This window comes from Harpia harpyja, chromosome 11, assembly GCF_026419915.1.
Source record: "Harpia harpyja isolate bHarHar1 chromosome 11, bHarHar1 primary haplotype, whole genome shotgun sequence".
Taxonomy (NCBI): domain Eukaryota; kingdom Metazoa; phylum Chordata; class Aves; order Accipitriformes; family Accipitridae; genus Harpia; species Harpia harpyja.
Genome location: NC_068950.1, coordinates 37,010,077 through 37,018,314, shown reverse-complemented (window position 1 = coordinate 37,018,314; position 8,238 = coordinate 37,010,077).

Here is an 8,238-nt window from a genome sequence, read left to right as displayed (position 1 = left end):
TTTCACTTTGTCCTGTTTTATTATGAAACACTTCAATCTTCTTCCTAAAACACATATGTCTTCTGTGTTTCAAGATGTTCCTTGTTGCTCATGCAGAACCAGTTTCTGAGCTCTGTCAGCAGAGTGCCATATGTTCTGGGGTTCATTTAGCTTCTCTGGCGTTTGTGTAGGCAGCATATTGGATGTAATGCAGCTAAGCTCTGCTCCATTCTTTTCTTTGTAAACTTGTCAAGAGATGAAAAAAGCGGGGAGAAGAACACACTGAATAATACTCGTGATTTGAATTATCAGGGAGTTATGGTAACTTGGCCAATCAAAATTGAGGTTTCTCGTGTACTTGAGGATTTTCCTTAATTGCGGCTTATGCATAGCCTATAAAGTGATGCATCCCTCAGTGCTACCTGGTATTACACCCAAAATGAGTGCTGAAGATTGAGATATAACCCAAGCCATTTGGAAATGACAAGCATTAAGTGCTTTTAATTTTACATTGATCTGCTATTTTAAATTAAAAAAAAAAAAAGTGAGTAATAGAAGATGGGCATGTGAAGGGATTGTACTCCTCTTTGTTGTCATCTTCTGGCTTTGTGGAAAATAACTCTCCGCTGTTTAAATGCCTGGTACTGAAAAGAGAAATCTGAAGACTGATGGTGCCCTCCCGTTTAAAACAAAAAAAAAAAAAAAAACCAAGTCATTTTTCTTACCAATTCATTCCTGTTTCTTCCCTGCCCCCCGTAATCTTGACCATGAACCAGTAGGTGCTATCAGTCTTTAATATACTGCTAGTATGTAGGAACACAGCCCTGGCTGTTTATTGATAGTAGCTATATATTGTCAGATACTGATCTTATCTGCCGAAACCTTTTCAGAACCGTCTCGGTGACTGTGACAGAGAACCAAAGTATTTCTGTGGTTCTGTAACTAAAGCTTAGAAAGAAAAAAAAAAAGAAAAGAAGGAATAAGAAACTAGCAAAAAAGGAATACATATTAAACTGTTTGCCCTTTGCTGAGGTATGAGGCCGGAGGGAAGGGCTTGAGTGGCTGCTTGATACAAGTGCATGAAGGAGTGGGGAGGGAAACTTTGGCAGTTCTGACCTAAGGTCGGTCAGAAATAACCAGCTGGAGTGACATGAGTATAAACCTGGTTGAAGTGACAGGCAGCTCAGCTCCTGGGTCTCTATTTACATATGTTTAAAACAAACAAAAAAAGCTGCCTTTGTTCCCCAGGAAAATCTATTTACTTGGCATTCAGCCCATGTATAAGCTGGAACTTCTTTCACAGAAGATGTAGAAACAAAGCAACTGACATTTCTGCTTTGGTGTGAGGCTGAAGCTAAGATTTGATTTTGAAATATGAAAGTAAACTGAAACTACCTCCAATTTAAAGGTGGGGTTTTTTAATGACCTTAAAAGTTTTGAGAAGTTTTTTTTCCCTCCCCTTAGGGACCAGAAGAAATTATAACAGTAATCTTACTTAGAGCTGTAAGTCTACAGAGACAGTGGCTGTAGGTTAATGAAAAATTGACACTGCTACTTGCCTGTGCTTCCAGCAGAATTTTTTTTCTTCAAACTGATGTGAACTATTGCACTGCGTGAGTTGGTTATGAGTCTCACATATTAAATTGAATGCTGCTTTTGTGGAAGCTACAGGAGCAAGTCACAGCTGAATGTTTTGAACAACGTTCCTGTTTCGAATAAATGCAACAAAAATTATGGGTTTCTTAAAATGGTTACCCTGGTCCTTCCCCCCCACCCCACCACACACACACACACTCAGAAATAAAGCTTGCTGTGTTAGTCTAAACCAGAAAGTGGGCGGAGGAATTGTCCCCGATGCTCTGCATCCCAGTACAGAATCCGGAGTGCTGCCAACCCAATCTGACAATAGTCTGGTAGAGAAATCACACCACAGAGCAGTAACTGAGCGTTGCAAGTGCGGTTGCTCTTGCGTTTTGCATAGACGTGTGTGCTGTTAGGCACTCTTACGCGCGCTCCCGCTTGTGTGGCACTCGTGCTCCTCGAGGGACACCCTGTGCCTCGCAGAGCATCGTTCAAAAAGTGCCCTCTCCAGGAGCATTTCTGCAGTATCGTTTGGGACAGCTCGTTTCTCGTTCCTGGGAATCGTGCACAGAAATGGCATGAACTCAACGGCTCAGGCTGACTTTGGTTCGTACTCTGACAATATCTATTTGTTGTCCTCGGCATGGCGGTGCCATCTGGTCTTGCTTGGACAGCTGTCCTGGTTTCAGCTGGGATAGAGTTAACTGTCTTCCTAGTAGCTGGTACAGTGCTGTGTTTTGAGTTCAGAGCGAAGAATGTTGATAACACTGATGTTTTCAGTTGTTGCTCAGTAGTGTTTAGACTAATGTCAAGGATTTTTCAGCTTTTCATGCCCAGCCACTGAGAAAGCTGGAGGGGCACAAGAAGTTGGCACAGGACACAGCCAGGGCAGCTGACCCAAACTGGCCAACGGGGTATTCCATACCATGTGACATCCCATCCAGTATAGGAACGGGGAAGTGGGGGGCAGGGATTCACCGCTCGGGGACTGGCTGGGTGTCGGTCGGCGGGTGGTGAGCAATTGCACTGCGCATCATTTGTACATTCCAATCCTTTCATTATTGCTGTTGTCATTTTATTAGTGTTATCATTATCATTATTAGTTTCTTCTTTTCTGTTCTATTAAACTGTTCTTATCTCAACCCACGGGTTTTGCTTCTTTTCCTGATTTTCTCCCCCATCCCACTGGGTGGGGGGGAGTGAGTGAGCGGCTGCGTGGTGTTTAGTTGCTGGCTGGGGTTAAACCACGACAACAGCTTAGCTGTAATACTGCACTGCATGATATTTCAGTTTTTGCTTATGAAATCTTGGGCTGTGCTTGAATAGCACACCAATACCTTGATGCCAGCCTTTGACCAGATGGTACTTGCTTAAGTAATAGCCCCCCATGTACTGTGACAGAGATGGATACACAGAGGTGTTGGAAATTGCATTGGAGACAAGGGGAAGGCAGGCATGAAGATGGCTTCAGGTGTTGTTATATGGGCTCTCAGGTCAGGAATTAAAGTGCCATTGGATGTCCACAGACTTCTCTGCTCCCCTTGAAGGACTTTAAACCTATAACAGACTCTGAAGACTGGCCAGTACCTGGCGTGAGGCAGCCTGGGCAGTTCTGGGGCAGAAGCATTCTCAGGCTCTCCTGTAGGAGTTTTAAGACTCATTGGGTCACAGAAAGGTGGAGAAAAGGCATGACTCTGAGGATCAGGGTACACTTGGGAAAAGACAGCGTTGTGCGCAGTGGGGCAATGATGGGCAACACCAACAAAGACCCCTCCTTGAGCATTTCTCCAACAAGGACATCTGTATTTTGGAGTTCCCAGTGGATTTGCTGTCTCCACCGGGGAGAAGGTTACGTTTGGGTGATGAGGGGGAAGCCGTCGTCTTTCACTTCTCTGAAGAACAGGCAGTGACTTTTCCTTGCAACCTTTCGCAGCCTAGAAGGGAGCCTTCATCACCATTGTAGCAACACTGTGTTGGGGCGGCAGCTCAGCAATTGGCTTCTTCACTCACGTTCACCTGCTTCAGAGGAGGTTGTACAAAAATCTCAAATTGTGACACCAACACTTTACCTATGCTAAAAAAAATCACTTTCATCTATTGCTTCTTAAGTTGCATTCACAACACTGTATGTCTCTCTTACTGCTGAAGGCAAACAAACTAAAAACTGTTCATACCTGTCTTTGGGGAATCACCAAGGTTGGATGACACCTCCCACATTACGCTAGTATTAGTCTGAAATGGGGAAAATAAACGTACCCCATTAAATGTATATACAGGACTGTGAGATGAGAGGCTTGAATTTGGTTTTTTTCATCCACTACGTTTTGTCCTTTGCCACTTCCTTTTAGCTTTATCCCTTTTTTTGCCTTTCCATGGTTACAAAGCCCTCTTTCTCTGCATGCGCTATCTATGATTTTTATTTATGTGGTGTAAGTTCATAACAGACAACTGCTTAATGTAACAGAAGAGGCTTGATGAAATCCAGCAGTTGAAAGCTGGAGCGAGATGAAGTCACACTAGAAAGAAGGTGCAGCTCTTTTTTTTTTTTTTTAATAATGTAGTGAGTATTTAGCTTTTAGACCACCTTAGCCAGAAACTGGTTTCTTAGCTGGCAGTCTTTATGACAGGATTGACAATTATGCTAAAATAAACATGGCTAAGCTGGCAGTTTGATAAAGAAATGGGCAGGGATGTTCTGCCATAGGCATTGTGGTTATTGCTGAGTCAAAGATCACAAATTCTACCAGTAAATGCTAGGTCACTGTAGCAGATTAGACCTTTTAGAAGCTTGGAGTCTGGTCCTACTTCAGTATGTATGGCCTGGACATGTGCAGCCTGAGCTCTTGCCACTTTATCAAACTACAGAGTGTCCCCAAAGTAACTGGAGAGACAGCTCCAGCTTAAACAGAGGGCCAACTTGCGTCTTATTAATTCATTGCCTTTTAATCTGCAGACGAGCCAAACCCTGCTTTGGGGTATATTGAGGCTTTTCTTATTTGTTATAAATTTTTCAAGACCTATGCTATGTTGATGACTTTTTAATTAAAAAAAAAAAAAATCCAGAAGACACTGTTATGTAGCAGTAAAATGTACAGTTAAATACCAGCCAATTTAGCGAGTGTGCTTTTGCTGCTCCATAGAGATATACAAATGCACACTTGGAAATCCTCTTGCTGATATGTCAGCATTTTGAAACTGCTACAGCTTGAGGTTAGCCGGGTTATTTTCTTTTGTCTGGGGTTTAAAACATTGCTCCCAACCTGGTATCTGGGTAAGATAAGATGAATCCACTGAAGGTAAGAAGTTGACTTTATTATCTGTAGGGGAGACACTTCTTGACTACATAATTCAAAATTGTTTTAAGCAACCTTCTCCTCTCCACCCCCCCCAGCAAGGGAGTAATTTGCTGGTGTTGGAAGCACTGGGTGCTGAGAAATAGATAAGTGAGCTGGAGTATTGGGGAGGGGGGGAACACCTTCCAGGCAGGCACAAGGCTGTGGAGGGGAGAGGTTGGGGTCCCATTGCTGGAGATGTCACAGCCCAGAGCCAGAGACATGGGGATAGTCCTGCGGAGAGACAGTGGTGGGCACCTGCACAAAAACGGGGCTCAAAAAATAAAAAGTTCATGGGTATAAACAAAGCAATGCAAAAGCAAAGCTGGTATTAAGTTTTTGCATTACTATTTGCAGTAAAAGTAAGAGGGGGGTTCTAATATGGTCTTTGGTGGCTATTTATTGATTATTTTTATGTTACTCGAAGGGAAGGGAAAGTAAGAAGAGAGTGCAGAAGAAAGGAAACTAAACCATGTAAATTTACTGAGTTTGTTTCTTTTCCTCACAGGGACCAAAAGTGCAGAAAGGTGCCAGGACTCTGCCAGCCCACACGTGCCCTCCTCTCCCTCAGATCTCCACGAGCTTTACCCTGGTGAAGTTTCCCTCTATAGGAATGCAGGGAGGGCAGCTCTCCCTGCAGGGATGAGACCTTGTGATCCCGGGTAGGATCTATTTTAACCCAGAAACAGTGACTTCCAGCTACGATTCACCTGGGCAGGTGCCCATCTGTGCACACCGAGAAGTCTGTGAGTGCTGCTGCCTCCTTGTCCCAGAAAATGAGCGCAAGGAACCAGAGAAAACATGGTGCCCTGTTTGCTAACTTACTCTCCACCCTGCTAAAATGCATGTGGTTTCATTTCTTTCCTTTGTAATAAACTCTGCCCACCATAGCGTATATTCTTTTAAATAACATTTTAAAATATTTTCCGGTAAATTAAAGTGATGACATGTTTGTAGGGTTCATTGTTAATTTCATTTCCTTTGGCTCAGCCAGCCAGATAAAATGCAATGTTATTAATCTTTGTTTAAAAGAAGATCCTTTGCCGAACAGTAATAAATGATCTTGATAGATTTGTCAGGAAAATGAATGATAATCATTTGCAGATAGACACAAGCCTAGTATGGAAGATTAATAAGAAAATATGTATTGGCATCATTAATAACATCTGCTGCCAATGGACTTGTATATTGGTTACAGCTCTGAAAGCGATGTGTTCTTGTTAGGATATTGCAATTCATCACGTGCTGCGAGGAGCGAGGCTGTACAGTGCTTCTGGGGCGATGACAAGCTACTCCTCAGGAAAGGCTTGCGAGGAGCTCAACGCCAAGGCCGTGCCGCAGCCTGCCGCATCCGCCGTCGGCTGAGCCTGTCATCGCCGAAGCCCCAGTTCTGCTGGGCTCTGACTTCCCACGTGCGTTTCCCCGTGTCACTGCTAAAAACTCTTCCGGACCCCATGAATTTGCTCATTCCTTGCTTTTGGGGCTCTGGCTGGCTGGATTCGCAGATAAGCCTTGTTCCCCCGGGAGCTCTGCCCTCATGGCGTGGGCTGAGCAATGTTGGTGGAGAAGCTGCTCCTGGCACGGAGCAGCTCGGGCTGCAGCAGCTGCAGCACCTGGGGTTTGACATACGCTTTCACTCAGGGTCTGCGCTCGTTCCCACCTCATGTAGCTCTAAAAAGGTTCCTCCAGAGCCTGCCACAGGCATTTAAGAGCTTGTGTGTCTTCAACTGACACAGCTTTGGAAAGTACCCCCGCTTCACTGGATGCACAACACGTTAGGACATAAAGCTCTTCACAGGTGCTGCATGTGACTGTCATGGGCCTTGGTTTTTCAGCCTTGATCATCCGTGTTAGGAAAAGAGCATTCTATTTTGGGCTTATAAGATCTGCAGAGCCTCTGTTGGGCTTTCCCTCTTAACAGCCCCAGAGCATATCTAAGATGGTGCAAAGAGCTGCATGCTCATAGCAGCAATCTCTGCCACAGCATCACCCCTGCAGTGGCAGGGAGCTGAGAATTATCCCATCCCGTCCCATCCCATCCCATCCCGTCCCCCTCCTTGTCCCTATCCCCGTCCCCGCGGCTCCTTGGCACGCAGGGGTGAGGCTGATGGGGAGCTGCTGGGGTGAGCAGGGTCCCACTTGCTGCAGGGAGGGAGTGGGAGCTGGGGCTGGAGGGACTCCACGTGTTCAAGTGCAATGCATGGGGAAATGTAGCATAAAATGGAAATTATCAAGGCTAGGAAGGGGGCTGGGAGATGTAGGGGGGAAGAGCTGCACGTGGGTATAGGCAGAGGGAATGGGTGTGGGAGATGAGAAGGAAGGAGCAGAGGGACTGAAACGAGGAATAACATGAAACAGAAACTCCCCCCCATCCCCAACCTTCAATGAGGAGGAAAAATATAATCTCTTTTTGGTTTGGTTTTAATTTTTTTCAACTAAATATGTATTTTCTTAGAAAATACAAGGAAAGGTCAAGATGTTTTGAGATTACTTCGGTTTATTCCAATAAAACATTTCAGACTCCCCCTCCCCAATGATTATTTTTTCTTTTGTTTCACTTTAGTGGTTCAAAGTAAGTAGCAAGTCAAATAAATTTACCATTGAAATGTGTTCCTCCTGCGGGGCGCACAGCTGGCTGCATCTGGCAGTGCGGATGTCTCCATTCCTTCTGTGGGCCAAGCTCAGAGATGCAGTCACATCTCTCAAAGCTCATTACTTTTTGTTTAACTGACACAGACATCATCCTTTTAAAGGAAACACCATCTTCCAGGGTCCATGGGGTGAGATGGGGAGGGGAAGAGGGCAGCATCATATAGCCAAAGATCAAAACTATTTGTTCATTTAAAAAAAAAAAAAAGGCTTAGAAAATTTCACTTCTACTCTCTGCAAAACTGAAATTTTCTTAGCAGAAAAGAATAATCTCAAACATTTCAAAAACTGCCCCAGTATTCCTCATCCTGCTCCGTCTTGCTTTCCCCCTGGCTTTAGCAGATGTGTAGTCAAAATAAGCCAATAAAGCCATTGAGCTAAGTGCTGCTGAGGGGCTCTGTGGCTCAGGAGCACTCAGCACCTCACTGCTTTAGGCAAGGAGGCGAGAGCCCTGGTATTTCTAAAAGCATTAGAAAGGTGTTCGTTATTATTAGACATTTAACAGCTATTAATCACAGCTGGTAACTTGATTTCCTCTAAATGTTTTGAGGCACCCTCTGATCTGGGCACCACCTGCTTGAAATTGAATAGTGGAAAGGCAAGGCAAGCTCTGCATCGTATGCCTCTTCCCATGGGGATGGCTGGATGGGCGACTGATGGGGCTGCGATCTCCCTTTTTCAAAGGAAATCTACTTTT